This window comes from Myotis myotis, unplaced genomic scaffold (assembly GCF_014108235.1).
Source record: "Myotis myotis isolate mMyoMyo1 unplaced genomic scaffold, mMyoMyo1.p scaffold_m19_p_10, whole genome shotgun sequence".
In the NCBI taxonomy this organism is placed as follows: Eukaryota; Metazoa; Chordata; class Mammalia; order Chiroptera; family Vespertilionidae; genus Myotis; species Myotis myotis.
Window position 1 is genome coordinate 28,776,946 of NW_023416314.1, and position 22,766 is coordinate 28,799,711.

Genomic DNA, 22,766 nt, shown 5'->3' on the forward strand with positions numbered 1-22,766 from the left:
CACTTTAATTATTAGAGAAGCCAAATAACCTAGTATGGAAGAAGGAAACGTATTCCTCCCCTACATTACACAACACTTCCAGATTCCTATCATCTTCCTACTCTAAACATATCATTTGGTTCTTCTTTGCCCTAGTTAATCAGTAAAATTCTTGAGAAAGGTTTAGAAATTTTATATATTTGAATCCCACCCAGATTTACTAAATTAGGTGGGACAGAAGCATGTGTAGATTTTGAAACTACACAGGTGGTTTTACTTCTGGGGCTGATAATCACCAATGTGTAAGGCAAAAGCAGAATACGGATAACTGGAGTATAAAACTGTACCACTTTCATTTTGTTTCCCTAGCTCATAGCACCTTGTAAGCACTCAGGATGAGTTATTTTGAATATATTAAATAAACCAGCAAGCAGATAGAGCTGGAAAGTATGTGATGTGGCAGAGTAAGTTTTAGTGAAAGATTCATTCTGGGAAGGCAAGACAGGTGGTGTGGGTGGGTGGCATTTAATAAAGTATGAGTTCAGAAAGCGAAGCCTAAAATGAATAAGGTCTCAGGGGCACTAAAAGAAAGAAGAGGGTATGAAAGACCAGCTTGGCCTTCCTTTGACAAAAAATTGTCCCACAGTTGGAATGGGATGACATTTGAATAACCTTCTAGTCAGGACAGGGAGACAGGCATTATATCAGGTGCCCTTAACGGGAAAGGAAATAGATGCTAATACGAAGGAGTTTAAAGTCTAGCTAAGACCCAGTTGAAAAACATTCACAGAACAACAGGGCAGTTAAGCTTAATGTTGCCATTGTGAATACTTTGTGTCAGGCTTTACATGAAACCAGTGGTTCTCAACCTTGGCTGCACATTAGAATCACCTGGGAATCTTTTTAAAATCCTGATTTCTGGGCCTCATCCTCCGGAAATTCTGTTTCTTTGTTACTAATGTTGTGGCCCCACCCCATAACAAAGAAACAGAATTTCCGGAGGATGAGGCCCAGAAATCAGGATTTTAAAAAGATTCCCAGGTGATTCTAATGTGCAGCCAAGGTTGAGAACTGCTGTATTAAGCACTTTATAATCATGCCTTAATTAAAAACCATTACTGTGCCCTTGTTGAAGAGATGCAGGCTTGGAGAGGATAATTAACTGGTTCAAGGTTATACAGCTCAATGAGTGTTGGAAATTAGATTTGGACCCAGGTTGAGCTGTTTCCAGAACCTGTGTTTTTGTGCACTACACCACTAGCCTTCTTCCTTAAACCCACTATCTATATATATAAAAGCCTAAGTGACCATTTGACCGTCAGACTGTTCAACTGTCTGACCATTCGACTGTCAGTCAGTAGCTATGACGTGCACTGACCACCAGGGGGCAGACACTCAACACATGAGCTGCCACGCTGTGGTGACTTGGCAGTTGTAGTTCTTGGGTAATGCACCAGAATTAGAGAGGAGGGAGCCTGATTCCGGGGTGCATCACCTGAGAACCGCCCTCTCACAATTGGGAATCCCTTGGGGCAGTGGTTCTCAACCTTCTGGCCCTTAAATACAGTTCCTCATGTTGTGACCCAACCATAAAATTATTTTCGTTGCTACTTCATAACTGTAATTTTGCTACTGTTATGAATTGTAATGTAAATATCTGATATGCAGGATGGTCTTAGGCGACCCCTGTGAAAGGGTTGTTCGACCTCCAAAAGGGTTGCGACCCACAGGTTGAGAACCGCTTCCTTGGGGGATGTCAGAGAGCTGGTTTTGGCCTCATCTCTGCAGGCCAGGCTGAGGGACAAATCTGTACACTGGGGCTCTAGTATATATAAAAGGCTAAGTGTCCATCCGTCTGACCAGTAGCTATGATGCTCACACCACCAGGGGGCCGACACTCCACACAGAAGCTGCCATGATGAGCACTGGCCATTTAAAAATAAATGGCACTACAGACCTGGTGCTGACAAACCAACACTCAGCTTACCCCAAGTGGGATAGAGGCTCCACCACCACCCTGGAGCGACACCCCACCAGATCTCAGCCAACGCTGCCATGACCCCATGGCGCAAAATGTGGCCCACAGCCCACCCAGCCTGAAAATGGTGGCTGTGAGCACTGGGTAATGCCGTCACGTAGCAACGCCCAGCTTCCTCTCCCTAGCGACTAGCCTCCTTGGAGTTTCTTCAACCCAGGAACATGACTTGCTTTATAGCCAGGTGGCAACATTTTACAGTTTAACCAAATGTTTGTGAAGCGTTTTCCTATGCCTCATCTCACTTGATCCTCACAGAAGTCCTGGAGTAGGTAGATAGGAGACTTGGTAGAATCCTATTTTCTTTTCATTAGCAAGACACGAATAGTGATATTAAAATATTTCTTCTAATTAATTTCCGTTCAATGTGCACAAATCCATGCACCAGGACCTAGTCTTCTATAATAGCCTTTGGCTTAAGTGATTACCTAAAATCACATGGCAAATTTTACCATGTTTTCAAGGCTTAATTAAAATAATTCCTTGGCTCTCCATTGCCTTGCAGAGTGTGTTAGAAAATGGAGCATTTGGCAGAACAAAGTAGAGAGGTAACTGAGTGGGAAGGGATGATATTGGTTTCCAAAAGCAGTGAGTTAACTTGGAATTTACTTGTAGGAAGGAAAGAATAGAGAAGAAAGAACAGAGCAACATTAATCTAGACCTGGAATGTTTGAGTACAAAAAATCAGACCCACCTCTGTATCTACTAAAGCCATTATTCTGAACTTCTCATGATACACACACACACACACACACTCACATACACACATGCAGATATCCTGTGAGATTTTGCTAAAAAACTAATTTTTAAACAAAGACAATGGTAACATTTGAAAGATATATTTACATAGGGTGAGCTGGAAAAACAGTACTGTAAGTATTGTAATACTTCTAACACCAAAATTATGTATTGTTTTTTCTCACACCAACCAACTCCCTGGTTCTCCAGACACAAATTGAATGGTCCTTCAATTCAATTCCATACTGATGCTAATCACCTGGAGGGAGCATCCGACTCTACAGGTTTCAGGGCTCAGTCCCACAAGACCCCCTCACTTCAGAAGCCAGTCACAAATATTAGGTCACCTGTACTTTTTTTCTTTTTTAATGATGATTAGGTGCCACGAAGTAGGTGGCAATGCCTTAATTGTGTGCGTGTTGTTAGGCCCAAGAGCCTCTTCTTTCCTTGTCAGGAGGACTGCTAACCATCTCTCTTTTCATACAACACTAGGTCACCTGTACTTCGATTCAGCCAGCTACAAATCAGGCATTCCCATACCCCTCTCCTTAGGTTCAATCCTTTGCTAGAACAGCTCACAGAACTCACTGGTCTATTATAAAGGATACAACTGAACAGCCAGATGAAGAGGTGCACAGTGCAAGGTCTGAGAGGTTCCAGAGCACAGAGCCTCTGTCCCCAAGGAGTTAGAGTACCATCCTCCCAGAACCTCCCTGTGTTCACCCTCCTGGAAGCGATCTATCCAGACCCTTCATTTAGGGGTATTTATGGAGGTTTCATTGCGGAGGTATAATTAATTAAATAATCGGCCATTGGTGATGGAATTAAATCTTTAGCCTCTCTCCCCTGTCTGGAGGTCGAGCGCGTGTGTGTGTGTGTGTGGCGGGGGGCGGGGGGGGGGGGGGTGGTGCGGCAGCGTGAAGCTGAAAGTTCCAAGTTTCTAATCAAGGCCTGGTATTTCTGGCCACCCCCCCCCCATCCTGAAGCTATTTATGGGGTCACCAGTCATCTTATTAGTATACAAAAGACACTCATCACTCCAAGTGTTTTAGGAGCTGTGTGCCAGGAACCTGGGACAAAGACCAAATACTTATTTATTATTATTATTATGCCATAGGCCTCATCTTTGCAGAAAATTAATGCTGCTTTGTGTTCTCTGGTGATGTGAAGTATGACGAAACCATCCTGAAATCTGAGGCAGGAAGTTCATATAAATAACTGAAATCCTAATTCAGGTTTAAATGCCTGTTGACTCAACTTATGATGCACATCCAATTTAGGATGTTCGTACATACACCCACAGATTTGATACCTGTACTGTGAAAAACTGGTAATCCAGGGGGCTCTGCAGCTCTTAGCATTTTGTATTTCCTCCCTTGCTTTTTATATTACATGGACTTGTCTCATGATGGCACCATTGTGACATGTGTGCAGGCTGGACACACCCTGTCTAACTGATATTTACTTAGAGAGCCTTCTCTCCTTATGGACAGATCCAAAGCACACATTTCTCCCCAGTTTAAGGATGGCAGGCAAACAGTGAAGCTTCTGCCCAGAAGACTGTAGCTTTTGCTATTGCCGTCATGACATTTAGCCGCCCAACTTCAGTTATGATGGGTGATTCACACACATACACACAAGATTTGTGAGCAGCATCGCATTGTCTGAACTCATGTTTTACATTATCTCAGCCACTGTTTCTGGGTTACTGTTGTTATGGAGACTTATACCATATGACTGCTAAACTGGTTGTGTTATATTGTTCTTATATTTTAGTTAGTTTTTCTTTTGGGGGTTTATTTTTTATTGTTTTCTTTCTTTTTAAAATATATGTTTTTATTGATTTTAGAGAGGATGGGAGAAGGGTAGAGAGATAGGCACATCAATTGGCTGTCTCCTACATGCTCCCTACTGGGGATCAAGCCCACAACCCAGGCATGTGCCCTGACTGGGAATCGAACTGTGACCTCCTGGTTCATAGGTCTTTGCTCAGCTATTGAGCCACGCTAGTCGGGCCTGTTTTCTTTCTTAATGCATATGATTTAAATTTGCATGCCTGAGATACTGTTGAAAAAAGAGGTTAGTGTTACATTTGAATAGCTGGGTAAATAATATAATTTCAGTTGACATTTATTAAAAATAAATAAGAGTGAGTTCTTATGTATTTGTACAAAATTCGTTTTCCCGTGGCATTATACTCACGTAACATATAAATAGACTAAATAAAAGCATTCTTGTATTTAACAATTAGCAGCAAATTCATATCATTCACTAAATATTTATTGAGGACTCTAGGCCAGATACATGTGGGGGAGGGCTCACAGGACAGGACGAGATGCTGTGGGCCTAGAGTTCAGAAGAGAGTGAGAGTCCCTATCACTCTTCTGCTTAAAATCCTTGGAGGGCCTCAGGCCCAAATTGGTTCAGAATATTCTTCTCCCACCCAGAAAACTTGCTGAAGGAGCCCAGAAAGGGGGAAGGAGACTTTCAGAAATCAGACCCCTGATCCTCTGTTTTGACCTCTTTTCTCTTGTCTTTCAGTATATGTTTCATATTCATTATTCCTGATTTTTCTTCTCAATTTTGAATAAATCCTGGGTTTGCCTCTGGGCTGTCACTTTCAAATAATCTTAATTCCATTCCCTGCACTATATGGGAAAATCTTACCCTATTCATAACCAGACCCAACTTCTAGAACTATAATTTTAGAATGGCATCCTAGATCCCACCAGGGAAGGAATTCAGATATGCGCCATTGCTTTGAAGTTAAAATGCCTTTGGCTTAGTACACAAACCCCTTTTAGATCTGACACCAGCTCATCTTCCTAGCTTCATCTGTCATCCTTCAGCCTATATGTTATGTTTCAGTCCTATTTACTCTCTTGAGCAGTTCCTAGAGCTTGTATTTTCCCCGCCTTTCAGTATCTTTGCACATGGCACGTTTCCTTCACATAAAGAGCCTTTGTTTCACCCCAGTTCCCTACCTATCTCTTCTTAACCTCAAAGTGATCCCAGGGTCCTATCTCCCAAGAAGCCCCAGTCGGATTTAGATGCTTCTCCTCTGTGCCATAGCATTTATCACATTGTAGCAATTGCTTTCCTAATCGGTCTCCCACCTGCTCTCAGATTTTGAAAGAGGCCACCTTGCCTTATTAGACTTTCTATCATGTCTAGCTCATAATAGGCACTCATCGGTAATCATTGAATAAATTAGTGAATGAATAAATCAATCAATTTACTGCCTTATTTCTATTCAAAGCCCTTTGGGAGGTAGGTGTAGTATGAATAATAAACAAGCAATAATATTACAGTCTAATATGAGAGGTGAAAGGTAGAGAGGTCATCAATAGAAAAATACTGTATATTCCTTTTTTTCCTAGATATGAATGAGAGTTTAATAAGTGCCATTTGCTGAATCAAGATATATCTAATTGTTACCAAAAGCAATAGTCAATTAAGACATAAATAAGATTCATCAGTGAGTTAACAATTATTGAGTATCTATGATGTGCAAATCACAGCTTAATCTATAGGATGTGAGAGAGCATATGCAAAAATAACCCTGAGACAGAGCAGACTGTGATAATCATATTAGAGATTCAAACAACATTCTGTGGGATACTGATGGGAAAAAATTAATTCTGATCAGAATTAATCAAGTCAACAATTGATGGGATGTGCACAAGCTGTGAAAATCAGGGGAACCAACTAATTAATGTCGAACAGAATAAACAGTGGATTGAGTAATATCTATTGCTTGTCAGCTGGTTATTTTGATCTCGGATGGCTGTCAACTCTGAGTGATAAGGAAGTGAAAAAGTAGAAGAAGGAAGTGTGACAGGACCTAGAGGGAAGAAATTTGTTATTGAGAAAGAAAGAAGCGGAACTACAGGGAGGACAAAGGGGGGCAAAAAATTGTTTTGATTGCAGGTATAGCATTTTTTTTGAGTCTTTAGTTCCAAGAATAGGGAAAGGAAGGATAAAAGAGAGCAAACCATGGAACCAAAGGAAGGCAGTATCAAAATAAGGAGAAATCTAAAAGAAAAGAAGCTGAAATAACATGTTCACGTAGGAATTAGGCTGTTACCACTGGTTATAAAATGCTAATACCAGGAACATTTTAGTGATGATACAGATAAACGGGTGGAGAAGGCATGGTTGCAGATAGAAGGAAAAAATTTTGTTATGTGATTCTTGCTAGAACTGTTTACAAATATTCCCACTCTCAATTAATGCGGGAGAACTGCACATCCACTGCTTTCAAATACTGACTTGCTGTGTGAGTTTCTTTGCCCAATAAAATGTGTGAGGAAGTGAAAGACATAGAATGAATGAGAAGTACTTTTCAGCCACTGACATGTTGTGTGCAACTATAAGCTAATCTATCTTACAAACACAATTATTCAGAAATGAAAAGATAGCTAATATTCATGCCGAAGAGAGAGAGAGAGAGAGAGAGAGAGAGAGAGAGAGAGAGAGAGAGAGAGAGAGAAATTTGTGAGACAGGCCAAAGGAATACCATTATTTTTTAAAATATATTTTATTGATTTTTTAGAGAGGAAGGGAGAGGGATAGAGAGTTAGAAACATCGATGAGAGAGAAACATCGATCCACTGCCTCCTGCACACCCCCTGCTGAGAATGTGCCCACAACCAAGGTATATGCCCTTGACTGGAATCGAACCTGGGACCCTTCAGTCTGTAGGCCAATGCTCTATCCACTGAGCCAAACCAGTTAGGGCAATACCATTATTATTATTATTCCCTTTTTCTTTCAATAATTTACCTGTATGACACTCTTTTTGTAATATTCTCCTTCAAACATAGTATCCACTTTTATGGTTTTGAATACTGCCTTGGTGACAGTGATTAAAAACCCTATATATCTGGTTCTGACAATCATTTCTAACTGCCTACAAAGACTTGCTTATATTAGAAGACTTCCAGTAAAACTATTCAGGCATGTTCATGTTTAAAAATGAATCTATGGAACTCCCCAACAGACCAACTGTTCCCCAAAGAAATACCCTCCACCCTTGGTTGTGAAATTTGATTGCTTCCTCTTCATTCCCCTCCTTATTCAATCTCTTCTTCAAAATGCCTCTCAGATTTTCCACTTCCTCTTCACTCACACCTCAGCTCCCTTGCCCAAAATTACATAACTCACACCTGGACTACTGTCACAATCTCATCTCCCTCCCAACATATTCTTCTCCCAGTCCATCCTGCCCACTATTCCCAGACCCTCTTCCCTCCTCAAGGATCCTCTACTACCCCTCAGTCTTGCATCCAGCATCCTCCATAACCTGCCCACCTACTGCTTCCCTGCTGCTTTGCTCAACAGGTGTGTTTTCTGTGCTGTAAACCACTCTGCTCGCTCCTCCCTCCCTACTTGGCTAATGATTTTACCTCCAAGCTGGCAAGTGTTCTCAATATTTTCTGTTAATCCTCACCTGAGGATATTTTTCCCATTGATTATTTTTAGAAAGAGTGGAAGGGAGGGAGGGAAGGAGGGAAGGAAAAGAGAGAGAGAGAGAGAGAGAGAGAGAGAGAGAGAGAGAGAGAGAGAGAGAGAGAGAGCGATGTGAGAGAGACACACATCAGTTGGTTGCCTCCCACACATGCCCCGACTGGGAATTAAACCTGTGACCCTTCCATCCCAAGACCAACGCTCTAACCACTGAGAAACTGCCCAGGGAGTGTTCTCAATCTTGTCAATCTTCGGTCAAAAATCCCATCCATCCTTAAGACTTATTTTAAATTCTATTTTGTTTTGTTTCTGGAAGATTTACCGAACAAATGCCACCCAAATGGATCTCTCCCTTTTCCCCCTCACATAGTACTTAGTCACAGAGTTCTAAGTGCTCTTAGAAATCATGTAGAATGATCCCCCAACTTTATAGTAGAGGTTCAGAGACCTGGCCAGTCCTTCAACCAGTTAGTGACTGCTAGAACTGAATCCCAGGTGTCCTGACTTAGTTTTCTTTCCACTACACTTTCCTGCCTTTTCTTTACCCAACTATTGTATTTTAGAGTTTAATTCTGCCCAATTTTGCATTTTGTTTAATGTTTATAAATTGTGCATCCCTGATTAGGTTACGAGCAGCTTAGGAACAATGAGTGCAGTCCATAATAGGCGACAAGCCCTTATTTTTAGGTTTCTGAGGCAGAGGTTCAGAGTAAAGTAAAAAGCAGAGCCAAGCCATGAAACCAATAAGTTTTGGAACAACTTGGAATCAGCCAGGGACACAAATAGAGCAGTAGAGAATAAGTAAGGTAGTAATCCAAGGTCAGGAGCTTAGAAGACCAGAGTCAGGAAAATTTAGAGAGATTCCAAAGTACCAACTCTCTGAATAAAATACAGATGATCAGAGAGAGTTGGATCAAGTGGCAGGTCCCTTACTTAATGCCTAAAATAGGGGGAATAAGGAAAAGAAAAGAAAAAAAGACTCACCAGAAATCCCCACAAATCTCCTCTGTCTGCTTGGAGGTGACCTTAAAAGAGGACACCAGCCCTAGCCAGTTTGGCTCAGTGGATAGAGTGTCGGCCTGCAGAACTGAAGGGTCCTGGGTTCGATTCCTGTCAAGGGAACATGCCAGGGTTGTGGGCTCAATCCCCAGTAAGGGGTGGGCAGGAGGCAGCCAATCCATAATTCTCATCATCGATCTTTCTATCTCCCTCTCTCTTCCTCTCTGAAGTCAATAAAAAATATATATATTGAAAAAAAAAAGAGGACACCAACAATGAGAAAGCCTGATTTTTAATTATGGAAGTTCTGCCCAGCCAGAGAGAGGCTGAGCAGGGAGGGCAGAGCTGCTCTGATCCCCAAACCAGTAGGTGTTCTTAGTTGGCTGATGGTGCAACCCCAGCCATGCTTCTCTCCTGCAGCTCCATCCAGCTGCAGGCTCCTGAGTGCGGCTCGCCAGATCCCATCCTTCCTGAATACTGGCCCAGACAACGGAAGCCTGTGCCCCTTTACCCCTGTCCTGGCTGCAGGGCAAGGTATCCAGTCTACCAGACTTTGCTGACCTGTGCTTTTATCTTCTTAACATAAACTACTTGGCGTGGAGTATACAAGATTTTGCATACCTTTACCCCACTTTTCCTTCCCAATTTTTATTTTCCACTGTATCCCTTGCAGCAACATAGTCAGCCGCCATTTTTTAGAAGAATATATACTTAAAAATTTTTTAATTTGTTTACTGATTTGAGAGAAACATCAGTTTATTGTTCCACTTATTTATGCATTCATTGGTGATATCCTGACCAGAAATCAGACTTGCAATCTTGGTGCATTGGGATGACTCTCTTACCAACTGAGCTACCTGCCCAGAGTCTTTGCCTATGATATTCCCTCTGTCTAGAGTGCTCTTCCTGTTTAACAGCCACACTATATCTGACTGACAACATTTATGTTTCAAGATCCAACTCACATATTCTTTTTTTTAATATAATTTTTATTGATTTCAGAGAGGAAGGGGAGAGAGAGAAAGAGAGATAGAATCATCAATGATGAGAGAGAATCATTGATTGGCTGCCTCCTGCATGCCCCCAACTGGGGACCAAGCCCACAACCCGGGCATGTACCCTGGCCTAGAATTGAACCTGGGACCCTTCAGTCCCCAGGCCGAGGCTCTATCCACTGAGCCAAACTGGCTAGGGCCCAACTCACATATTCTTGCCTCAGTCAAGTATTCTAAGATCTACTAATCAGCACAGAGCAAACTATTCTTTTCTCTGGATATTCATAACCAGTTCTTTGTGTCTCTATTATAGCACATTAGAACTTACATTTTACAGTATAGTATAGTTTTATATCTTCATCCATTATATTTAAACTCTTTGAGAACAAGAATTATGTTGTTTTATTTATTTATTAATTATGTTTTAATTATCACCAGACCCTCATAGCACCTAGGCCATTGCATTGTGCATAATAAAAATTGAATAAATGTGTTGGGCTGTCTTAAATTGCTGTCATTTCTTTTATTCTCTATTTTTAAAAATAGATGATATTTTTTGAGCAGTTTTAGGTTTACAGAAAAATTGAGTGGAAAGTACATAGAGGTCCTTCTTACCCACCACATGGCCTCCCCCACCACTAACATCCTGCACCAGAGTGGTGCATTTGTTACAGTTGATAAACCTACATCAAAACCCAAAGTCCATAGTTTATACTAGGACTCATCCTTAGTGTTATACATTCTGTGAGTTTTGACAAATATTTAGTGACTGTATTCATCATTACAGTTTCACTGCCTTACAAATCCTCTGTGATCTATCTATTCATTCCTTCTCCCCACTTATTCCTGGCAATCATTGACCTTTTTACAGTCTCCATAGTTTTGCCTTTTCTAGAATGTTATATTTAGAATCATAAAGTGTGTAGCGTTTTCAGATTGGTTTCTTTCACTTAGTAATATGCATTTAAGTTTCTTCCATGTCTTACCAGGGATATTTTATCCATTGATTTTTAGAGGGAGTAGAAGGGGGAGAGAGAGAGAGAGAGAGAGAGAGAGAGAGAGAGAGAGAGAGAGAGAGAGAAAGAGAAACATCGAAATGAAAGAGACACATTGGTTGATTGCCTCCCAGATGCACCCCGACTGGGGGCCAAGATGGAACTTGCAACTCAGGTACATGCACTTGACCAGGAATCAAACCCAAGGCCCTTCAGTGGGTGGGCCAGTGCTCTACCACTGAGCTACACCGGCCAGGGCTCTTCCATGTCTTTTCATGGCTTGATAGCACACTTCTTTTTTAGCACTGAATGACATGCTGTTGTCTAAATGTACAACAGTTTATCAGTTCACCTACTGAGAGAGATCTTTGTTGCTTCCAACTTTTGCAGTTATAAATAAAGCTACTTTATTTTTTAATTTTTTAAAAATATTTTATTTATTTCAGAGAGGAAGGGAGAGGGAGAGAGAGAAACATCAATGAAGAGAGGGAATCATCGATCGGCTGCCTCCTGCATGTCCCCCACTGGGGATCAAGTCCAAACCTGGTCATGTGCCCTGACGGGGAATTGAACCGTGACCTCCTGGTTCATAGATCAACGCTCAACCACTGAGCCCTGCTGGCAGGGTTGAATAAAGCTACTTTAAATATCAATGTGCAGGTTTTTGTGTAGAATGAAATTTCAATTTGGGTATAAACCGAGGATTACAATTGCTGGTTCCTGTGGTAAGAGCATATTTAGTTTAGTAAGAAACTGCCAAACTACCTTCCAGAGTGGTGGTGCCACCAGCATTGAATGAGAGTTCCTGTTGCTCCACACCCTCACCAGCATATGGTGGTGTCAGTGTTTTGGGTTTTCGCCATTCTAATAGGTAACGGTATTTCATGATTGTTTTAATTTGCAACTCCCTAATGACTAATATGCTGTGGATCATCTTTTCATATGCTTACTTGTTATTTGGATACCTCCTTTGGTGAAGTTTTTTCCCCTATTTTGTACATAATAAAAATAACACATGCCAATTGTTCAAACAATACACAAGTTTACAAAGTAATAAGCCAGTGTTCTCTCTGCTCAATCTCATAACCCAAATGTAATCACTGTTAACATTTTCTTTGTCTTCTTCTAGACTTTAAAAAAATGTTTTTATTGATTACAGACAGAGATTTGGAGAGGGAAAGAGGTATAGAAACATCAATGATGAGAATCACTGATCAGCTGCCTCCTGTACACCACACACTGGGGATCGAGCCCACAACCCGGGCATGTGCCCTGAGCGGGAGTCGAACCACAACCTCCTGATTCATATGTCAACACTCAACCACTGAGCCATGCTGGACGGGCTAGTGCTAGACATTTCTCTATGCATTTACATACCTATATAAACATATTTACACAACCATACTGTTTTTCCACACAGTTCCTATTAATTGCAACAGAGATTAGAAAAAGAGAATTTACTCTTTTCCAGCCATTATAGAGGAGGCAGACAGAGATAAGCAGGTTGGGAGTAGATGTTGGGTGAGCCAGCCACCAGACTCTGTTACCAGGTGCTTGATGCTCACCCCACTACAGACTAAAGACTAAAAATGCAGTTAGAAATAAGATAGTTCTTACCCTGAAGGTGTTTACAGTTGAAAAAAGACATGGAAGTAAACAATTTTATTGCCGTCAACATTAATTTTCAGTTTTTTATTAAAGCTGGAGACAGTGAAACAGGAACGGCTTAGGATAGAAGAAACAACAGGAGAGATGTGGGCAGGGCTGCTTTGGGTCTCTAGAAATGTTATAGGAAAGAAATGAGCCTAAGTGGGGGCTGCTTTGGCTCACTGAGAAGTCAGAGAAAAGGGGGCCTTGGGAACACGTTCAGGGTGTAAGCCCAAGACGGGCTGCTGCTGCCCATCGCTCCCCCAGTTGCAAGTCTCATGGAGATCCTTGGAATTTAGGAGGTGCGTGCCTGAAAGGGAAGAAAGGCATGGGCATGCTCCTGGAGGGAGAGCACACTGCAATAAACATTTTTATTGCATAAAATGATACAATAAAAAAGTAAAATTGGTACAAAACTATGGCAAGGAAATGTTAGAGGCCCAAAGGAGAGAATGGTTGATTTATCTCAAGTGGAGGAGAGGGGGGAGAAGGCTAGGTAACATGTAAGCAGGAAGTGACACTTAAGCAGTCTTAGGAAATGAGTATAGGGCTCATGGGGTACTCAGAGGGTGAAGTGCATTCCAGGTAAAGGGAACAGGGGCAGAGACACAACCCATTGGGTGACTTCCAGGAACTGTAAGCAAATCATTAGGACTGAAGAGGAGGTTTGGGGTAGGTTGTGGCAGGTGAGGCCTGACAATAGATGAAGCTGGAGATTTATGCTGGGCCAAGTCACAGAGGGCCTGTATGTCCCACAGCAAGGAATCTGGAAACTCCTGTGATCTGAACTGAGATTGTGTCACCTAAGCTGTCGAGTGAAACCAGAGTGGAACCGTGTGAAAATAGTTTTAAATACTTGCCCCCTAGTTGGATTTCCCTCTTTCACCTGGATGCAGCCACACCTTAATTCCTGAGTGACCTGCACATATACTAGCCCCACTGAGTACTTGTTAGATTAAAACAGGCCACCAACTTCTGAAGGAAGTTACTGCACTGCTCTGGCCTCAGTTCCTTCATAAGATGCATAATTCATGAGCATCAGTCTGGTTTAATTAAGTGGAAAACAACAACAACAAAGACTTTTGCGGCAGAAAGACCTGTGTTTGAATCCTGGTTTCCCTTGTGTTACCAGAATAATGATGTGACAGAATAATGATGTGACAGAATAATGATGAGAACCTTAGTTTTCTCATGTATAAAACAGGGAAAATGCACCTCTCAGTGCATAGTTAGTGACCAATAAGTACCAGTATTTTTTAAAATATGTTTTTATTGATTTTAGAGAGAGAGAGAGGAAAGGAGAGGGAGAGAGAGAAACATTGATTGGCTGCCTCCTGTATGCCCCCTACTGGGCATCAACCCCGCAACCAGGGCATGTGTCATGACTGGGAATCACTCAACCAACTGAGCCATGCCGATTGGGGCTAAGTACCAGTGTTTTTATATCTACCCAATAAGGTAAGTGGACTAGGTCTAACGTTACCCTAAAGTCAGAGATTCAGAGGCTTACAGATAGATGGTGGCTTGCCAAAAGAGCAGCCAGCCAAGTAAGTGATGGAGCTGGGCTCAAAGCCAAGTTGTGACTCTAAAGTTAGCACTCTTTCCACTAGGCTCTGCAGCGTCTCTTCTCCAAGTGAAAGGGTGGGCTTCGGGTCTCTGTGGCACCTGTCAAGTGAATGATTTCATGAATACATTAGACAGCCCCACCCCCTCCTCAAACGTGCGCTTAAAGAGCACACAGGTTGGAGTGGCTTCATGTTTTATAATAACTCCTGAGTGTGTGACCCGGATACTCCAGCTCAGTGTCTAGCTTTAGCATGACTATATCCTGCAGGGACAAGTAGCTCATATGGACTCGATCTGTCTGTGCTCAAGGTCCAATTTCCTGGTGACCTGGAAAGGACCGCAGTACAAGTCATAAAGAGAAGGGCGGGACTTCCCTCGTTATGGGTAACACGCTGCAGCTTTCTGCCAAGTTTGCAGTAATGCAAATTTTAGGAAAATGACTGTCACTCTTAAAAAATAATAAAAAGATGGGATCGTGACACTGAGAGCAATGACTTTTACCAGGAGAAAGTAGATGGGAAAAAGGAGAAAGTGGCTAGAGCAGTGGTTCTCAACCTTCTGGCCCTTTAAATACAGTTCCTCGTGTTGTGACCCAACCGTAAAATTATTTTCGTTGCTACTTCATAACTGTAATGTTGCTACTGTTATGAATCGTAATGTAAATATCTGATATGCAGGATGATCTTAGACGCCCCCTGTGAAAGGGTCGTTTGACCGCCAAAGGGGTCGCGAACCACAGGTTGAGAACCGCTGGACTAGAGCAAAGGAAAACCAAAGGAAATTTGGCACAATAGGGTCAGTTTTGTTAATGCTGCATTTGTATTTAAATAGAAGATAGGCACATGAAATACTTTTAGACTGGCATTGAAGGAAGATCAGAATGGAAGGAATGCATTACAGAAATATTCTGAGAACAGAATTTACAGGTGTCCTCCTAAAAAATTATTTTCCTGTTTTGCCTTAATAAATACTAACCTACTGGCACAAACCCTGTGTGAGACACTAGGGATATGGAAGTGAAGGACTGAGTCCTGATCTTAAAGAATAGTCAGCCCAGCAGAAGAGATTTAAAAAGAAACAAGACAATTTCAGAAAAGCTGCTACTTTCTATGCACTGGTTGCTAAAGGGCACAGAGGAGGAAGTTCTTATACTGGAGGGGATGGTCAAGGAATATTTAGGATGATAATTACAGGTAATTTGTGAGCACTTACCATCTGTCAGGCAGCCTGCTAAGTGCTTCACATAGATCATGTCATTTGATTCTTACAATAATGTATGTAATATTTTATGAGTTCATTCTTTAAGTACAAAAACTGCGACATAGATAAGTGAAATAACGTATTCAAGATCACAAGTAAGTGGTGGGTTAAAAGTTTCCCAGAAGAAAACTTGGGCCAAGTGATCAAAAAAAGTACTAGGATTAGTGGGGTGATCACACTGTAAGTTATTAAAAATGTCAAATCACAATACTGTGCACCTAATATCTACACTAATAAAAGAGAAAAATGGTAATTGGCGTAAAGCGCTACCCTTTTCATTGGCTAATCAGGGCTATATGCAAATTAACTGCCAACTAAGATGGCAGTTAACTGCCAACAAAGATGGCGGCTAATTTGCATATGTAGGCATAATGCAGGGAGGCGAAAGGGAAAGCAGGAAGAAGCCCCCTGCCACTGACAGTGATCGGAAACCCAGGGGGGAGCTAAGAGGTGGGGGGCAGGGCAAAGGCGGCCCCAGCCATGATTGGAGAATCAGGCGCCTTTGCCGCCCTGGCCAGTGATAGCAGGAAGTAGGGGTGGAGCCAGCGATGGGAGCTGGGCACGGTCGAAGCTGGCAGTCCCAGGAGCTAGGGGTCCCTTGCCTGGGCCTAAAGCGGAGCCCACGATCGCTGGGCCGCTGCAGCCGTGGGTCCCCACTGCCGGGCCGGATGCCTAGGCCAGAGGCGTTAGGCCTGGGCAGGGGCGGAGCCTGCAACCGCGGGGAGCTGGGAGTCCCCTGCCCAGGCCTGACACCTCTGCCGGAGGCCTCAGGCCTGGTCAAGGGGCCGATCCGGTGATTGGTGATCGGAGGGTGATGAGGGTCAATTCCTCTCGCCGAGGCATCAGGCCTGGGCGGGGGGCGGAGCCGGGGATTGGAGGGATATGATGGTCCCCTTGCCCAGGCCTGAAGCCTGGGTCAGAGGCGTCAGGCTTGGGCGGGGGGCAGAACCAGTGATGGGGGGAAATGAGGGTCCCCTGCCCAGGTCTGACGCCTCTGTCAGAGGCGTCAGGCCTGGGCAAGGGGCCGATCCTGCGATTGGAGGGTGATGCAGGTCAACGCCTGAGGGCTCCCAGTATGTGAGAGGGGGCAGGCTGGGCTGAAGGACACTCCCCCCCCCACACACACACCCAGTGCACAAATTTCGTGCACTGGGCCCCTAGTAATTAATATAATATTGTATGCCAATTATTCTTTTTTTTTTTTTTGGCCAGTTATTCTTAAAAAAGAATTGAAAGGGAAGAAGGATGTTAAAGAGGGGGGATTGGAAAGTATATCTGTGCAGCCATAACAGTAGGAAAGAACGTGGTCAGGGAGGTGAGAGCAAGTTGCAGTTAAAAAATTCATATGACAAGTGATTTATGTTACTGGAATGTTCAGTGACTGGGGGGCAGTAGAACGAGTTGAAGCTAGAAATGTAGGCGTGGGTCAGATCACAATAGGCCAACCCTGTCCTGCAAGAGTTTGGATTTTATCCTGAAATCACTGAAGGATCAAAGAAGGAGAACATTGTCATCATCATCATCAACACATTGTTACTGCAGTAAGCTGAATAATGATTCCCTAAAGATGTTCAAGTCCTAATTCCTGGAATCTGTGAATATGCGACCTTACATGGTAAAAAGGACTTCGCAGATGTGATTAAGTATCTTGAGATGAGATCTGGATTATCTGGGTTCGACCAAGGTAATCATAAGGGTCCTACTGTGAAAAAAGGGGTCAGAGTCAGAGAAGGAAATGTGTCAAGGGAAACAGAGCTCAGAAAGTGAGAGATGGAAACATACTACACTGCTGCCTTTGAAGATGAAGGAAGGGGCCATGAGCCAAGGAATGTAGGCAACCTCTAGAAGTTGGGGGAAAAAACCCAAGGAAATGGATTCTCCCTTAGAGCCTTCAATAGGAACCTAGCCCTGCTGATATTTTTTTGGTTGCTTGTTGTTAATCTCACCTGAGGATATCTTTCCATTGATTTTTAGAGAGAGTGGAAGGGAGGGGGAGAGACACAAAGAGAGAAACATAAATGTGAGAGAGATACATCAATTGGTTGCCTCCTGCATGCAACTAGGGCTGGGGATTGAGCCTTGACTGGAATCAAACCAGGGACCCTTCAGTCGAGGGCCAACGCTTTATCCACTGAGCCAAACTGACTAGGGCACTGCTGACATTTTGATATTAACCCATAAGACTTTTGACCTACAGAATGGCAAGATAAATTTGTGTTATTTTAAGACACTGAGTTTATAATAATTTATATAGCAGCAATAGGAAGCTAATAACAATTATTATAGCTACAATTTAATGAGTATCTGTTCTATACAGTGTATTTTATTTATATAGAATGTCCCAAAAATGTATACACACACTTTGGATAATTATAAAGGCAGTGTTTATTAAAATACATTTCATTTTCAAAATTGAACTATCAGCTGTTAAAATGTGGATACTTTTTTTTGGCTCTGCACATTAACCCTAATTTCAGGGTCACCTTCATGGGTTTTCTGGATCACTCTAGGCCCCATGTTTACTAGTAGAAGGGCCCTGCACTAAGTTTAATGCTCTTCTGTTGCTCTCTTGAAGCTGCTGCTGCTCTCCTCCTCCTCCTCCTCCTCCTCCTCCTCCTCCTCCTCCTCCTCCTCCTCCTCCTCCTCCTCTCCCCCCCCCCCTCTCCTCCTCCTCCTCCTCCTCCTCCTCCTCCTCCTCCTCCTCCTCCTCCATTTGAACAATAGGGATATTAGTTCCTACCTCACATGGTTACTTAGAGGCATAATTGTTTAGCGGGTTCATTTTCCTGCTTTTTTGGATTGCTTAGGCATGAGGTTAAAAAATGTGGCAATAAAAGTGAGATAAGCTCTGACTGGTGTGCTGTGGTTAGAGCATCTGCCTACGCACCAAAGGGTTGAGGGTTTGATTCCCGGTCAAGGGCATGTTTCCTGGCCTGGGTCAGGGTAAATGTGGGAGGCAACCAACAGATGTGTCTCTTTCAAATCGATTTCTCTCTCTCTCTCTCTTCCCCCCTTCCTTCCCTCTCTCCTTTCCATTCTATCTAAAAATCAATGGAAAGCCAGGCCAGTTTTGCTCAGTGGTTGAGAGGTGACCTATGAACCAGGAGGTCACAGTTCGATTCCTAGTCAGGGCACATGTCCAGATTTCGGACTTGATCCCCAGTGCAGGAGGCAGCTGATCAATGATCCTCTCTCATCATTGATGTTTCTAACTCTCCCTTCCTCTCGCTGAAGTAAATAAAAAATATTTAAAAATAAATAAATAAAAATCAATGGGAAAAATATCTTCGGGTGAGGATAAACAAAAAAGAGTGTGTGTGTGGGGGGGGGGGGGTGGGGAGTGAGATAACATGTGAAAGGGATTTGAAAGTGAAATCTTCCCTAACAGAAAAAGAGAGTCTGGATCCTGATTTCATGCTTGAGGCTTAGGAAACAGCATCAGCATAGCCTCAAACACAAAGGACCCTGTCTTTGTCTGTGTGCCTTGTGAAACGCCTTATAACTGGCTGGGTGAAAATTAAGAAAAGCTTCCCACGTTCTGAAACTGTACTGTAGTTATAAAGGTAATTTGGGGGCGACACAAAGGAGCCAAGGTGTGTTAATGCTGAGTTACCATAGCAACATGTTCTGTAGCTCTATTCTTCCCAATCCTTAGCTACCCCTAGATGAGACGATGAGCCCAGTGAACACCGGAACTAAGCCATTCTACATGAAATGATTTTCTCCATATGCAGATAGGGAAGGCATTCTCACTGCCCCACAAGTAAGGTCTCAGTGGAGAAGCCCCCTGAATTGTTACATAGCAATCTCCTCTCTTTTCTTCAGAATCAGAATCAAGATTTCATACACTCTCCACAATGCCTGGCATGTGATAGGTGCTCAGTATATACTAGTAGCTGTATAATGAATGAACGGTCAGAATTTACCTAGAAGTCCAAGGTTGGAATAGAACACCACAGTTTATTAGTAAGAAGAGACTAATAAATTGTATACCAGGAATTTCAGAGAGGGGATCTAAATTTATTCTTCGCATAATTTAGTGTCTGTTACAAGCCACACAGCAGTTTCCCATTTGGATCTGCCCCATTTATTATACTGCTTCGGCCTGTAGCAAAATCCCCATCATGCTTACTATCCTGAAAGGACAGAGTGTTACTCCCCCAGTGTTGTTCAACCTGTTATATTGCGGAACAGCAATTCTGAAGGCTGTGCAGGAACAATATGTGAAAACGGCTGGTTAATGGATGTGCTGTCCTCTATCCTCCTGAGCTCTGTGTCCTGATCTTGTTAGAGAAGGGAGCCTGACCAGGCCTGCGTCTGGGTAAATTGTTTCCTCCTCAGAATGGGCAGAGACGAACCGTCCTAGTGCCATGAGGGTTGTTTTGAAATCATTCTTGTGGAATTGGAAAACCTTCCTCAACTCCAGGAGCCAGGCTCTTGGTCCTACCATGGAGTCAGGCTTTGGAAGGGGCTCAGATCAAGATAGACTTCATATGGACTCCCTCCTCACCCCAATATGATTCTCAAATTTTCGGCACAATCTGTAGGCCCCTTCTCTCATGGGAGGTATTTTCTTTCTGTGACCTCCCACCACTGGATGAAACCCCTTAGGGTCGAAGGGGAAGAGCGGAGCGGCATCCCCCTCATCACCAGTCTCTCAGAGAACTGCCTCAAACCGGCAGTCAGAGCACCTACCAACCTCCGAGTGACGGCAAAGCTGATCTCCGTTCATCCCCACGACTGCCTTGGAAAGTGTGTACTTTTGATTCTCATTTTACTTTTGAAGAAATTGGGCATCTGTAGCACACAAATCATCATAGCAGTGAGGCTACAGGTGAAATGTCCAACTTTTTTTAAAAAAATCTATTTTTATTGATTTCATAGAGGAAGGGAAGGGAGAGAGAGAGAGAAACATCAATGATGAGAGAGAATCATTGATCGGCTGCCTCTTGCCCCACACTGGGGATAGAGCCCACAACCCAGGCATGTGCCCTGACTGGGAATTGAACCTTGATCTCCTGGTTTATAGGTTGACGCTCAACCGCTGAGCCACACAGGCCGGGTTCTGTGTCCTCTTATAAGGACACCAATCATACATATTGCATTGCCCCCCCCCCCCATGACCTTATCTTAACTTAGTTACATTTACAAAAAGTTCCTATTTCCAAATAAGGGCATACATATTTCACAGGTACCAGGAATTGGACCTTCAATACATCTTCTGGGGACACAATTCAACCAATAAAAATTGTTTTCTTCCTGGGATGCTCTTTCCCCACATGTCTGCATTTCTCACCCTTTTACCTCTTTCTGGTCTTCACTCAAATATCACTCACTTTCTCAGTGAGGACTTGCTTAGCCACCTTATTTGAAATGGCAACATCTATTTCCTAGCATTTCCTAGCCCCCTGTGCTGCTGTATTTTTCTCGCTAGCACCGGTCATTAGCATATTATACTAGTAAGCTGTATTTCACATCATTATATGGTTCATTGTCTGTCTCCCTGGTAGAATGTGAACTCCAGGACAGGAGGGATTTTTGTGGGTTTCATCCACTGCTGCCTTGCCAGCTCCTAGAACAGTGCCTGGCAAGAGATGCTTGCTCAATGTACACAAGAGCTCCCTTCGGAATCCCTGCATGGGGTGTCTTCAGAGCTCCAAGACTGCTGCTGCTTCACCAAGGGTCAGAGCCCCAACAGACCTTCTTCTGCAGCCACAGGCTTTATTCCCTCAGCATAAAGCCAAGTGTCTCCATCCCCCATACAGAGGAGTCAGGAGGGGAATTATCTCAGCCCCAAAGGTCTGGCTGTTAGAACTCTGGCCGACAAGCATATCTGAAGGAAGAGCAAGGCAATGTCTCCTCTGTCTGGTCTTTGGTCTCTGGATTGTCCTCCTTGTCATCTATGAAACAGAACAGTAGGAAAAGGATGAGGGCTAGGGAACCTCTAATTTTCCAAAAGAAAACCCCCTTCTGATGGTCTTTCCTAACTGTAACATTTCTGTCCACCTGAAGGTTTCTCCATCTTTGCCAGGCTTCCTTCCTTCTCCCCTGATGCTGTTTGATAGGTTCACGAGGACTTTATATCCATGGTTCCCCCATCAACTGACACCCATGTGGCTACTTCAGAAATATATGACTCTTGGGATTGTAAAAATCTCAGCTTATAGGTTTGAGATGGTTAATTTGTGCCAAGATATTTGGTCAAACATTATTCTGGATGTTTCTGTGGAGGTATTTCTGGATGAGGTTGACATTTATTTTTATAATCTTTAAAAAAATATATTTTTATTGATTTCAGAAAGGAAGCGAGAGGGAGAGAAAAATCAAAACACCAATGATGAGAAAGAATCATTGATCGAGCCCGAAATCCAAGCATGTGGGACTGGGAATCAAATCATGACCTCCTGGTTCATAGGTTGACACTCAACCACTAAGCCACATGACCAGGGCGAGATTGGCATTTAAATCAGTGGAGTAAAGCAGATTGTCCTCTGTAATGTGGATGGGCCTCACCCAATCAATCAAAGGCCTGGATAGACAAAAGACTGACCATTCCCTAGCAAGAGGGAATTCTGCCAGCCAATGAACTGCAGCAGTGGCTCTTCTCTGGGTCTCCAGCCTGCTGGCCTACTCTGAGACTTTGGCAGCCTTCATATTGCATGAGTCAATTTCCAAAATTCTCTCCTCAACTCCTCTCTCTTTTATTGGTTTTGTTTCTCTGAAGCACACAAACTAATACAAATATTATCAGTATTTCTAACAGCATAAATTTAAAAAAAAACCAACCCATATTTTTATTGATTTCAGAGAGGAAGGGAGAGGGAGAGAGAGATAGAAACATCAATGATGAGAGAGGATCATTGATCAGCTGCCTCCTGCACATCCCCTACTGGGGATGGAGCTCGAAACCCAGGCATGTGCCCTTGACCCAAATCACACCCGGGGCCCCTCAGTCCACGTGGATGCTCTATCCACTGAGCCAAACCGGCTAGAGTCCTAACAGCATAAATCTTTCAGACAACAGTGAAACAGAACTTCATGCTGTTTTCTGACAGAGTTAACATTCTGCTTCCTGTGAAAAAA

The 22,766-nt window shown here is 43.1% G+C and overlaps 1 long non-coding RNA gene and 1 other non-coding gene across 2 annotated transcripts in view; one reads left to right on the plus strand and one right to left on the minus strand.

Moving 5' to 3' along the window:
- Positions 1-22,766, plus strand: part of LOC118664554 — a 93,731-nt gene that overhangs the window by 41,388 nt on the left and 29,577 nt on the right. The gene's annotated exons all lie outside the window — the stretch shown is intronic.
- LOC118665608 lies at positions 3,116-3,241 on the minus strand. Its single transcript, XR_004970704.1, has one exon. It is a non-coding gene; the product is annotated as a U6atac minor spliceosomal RNA (small nuclear RNA).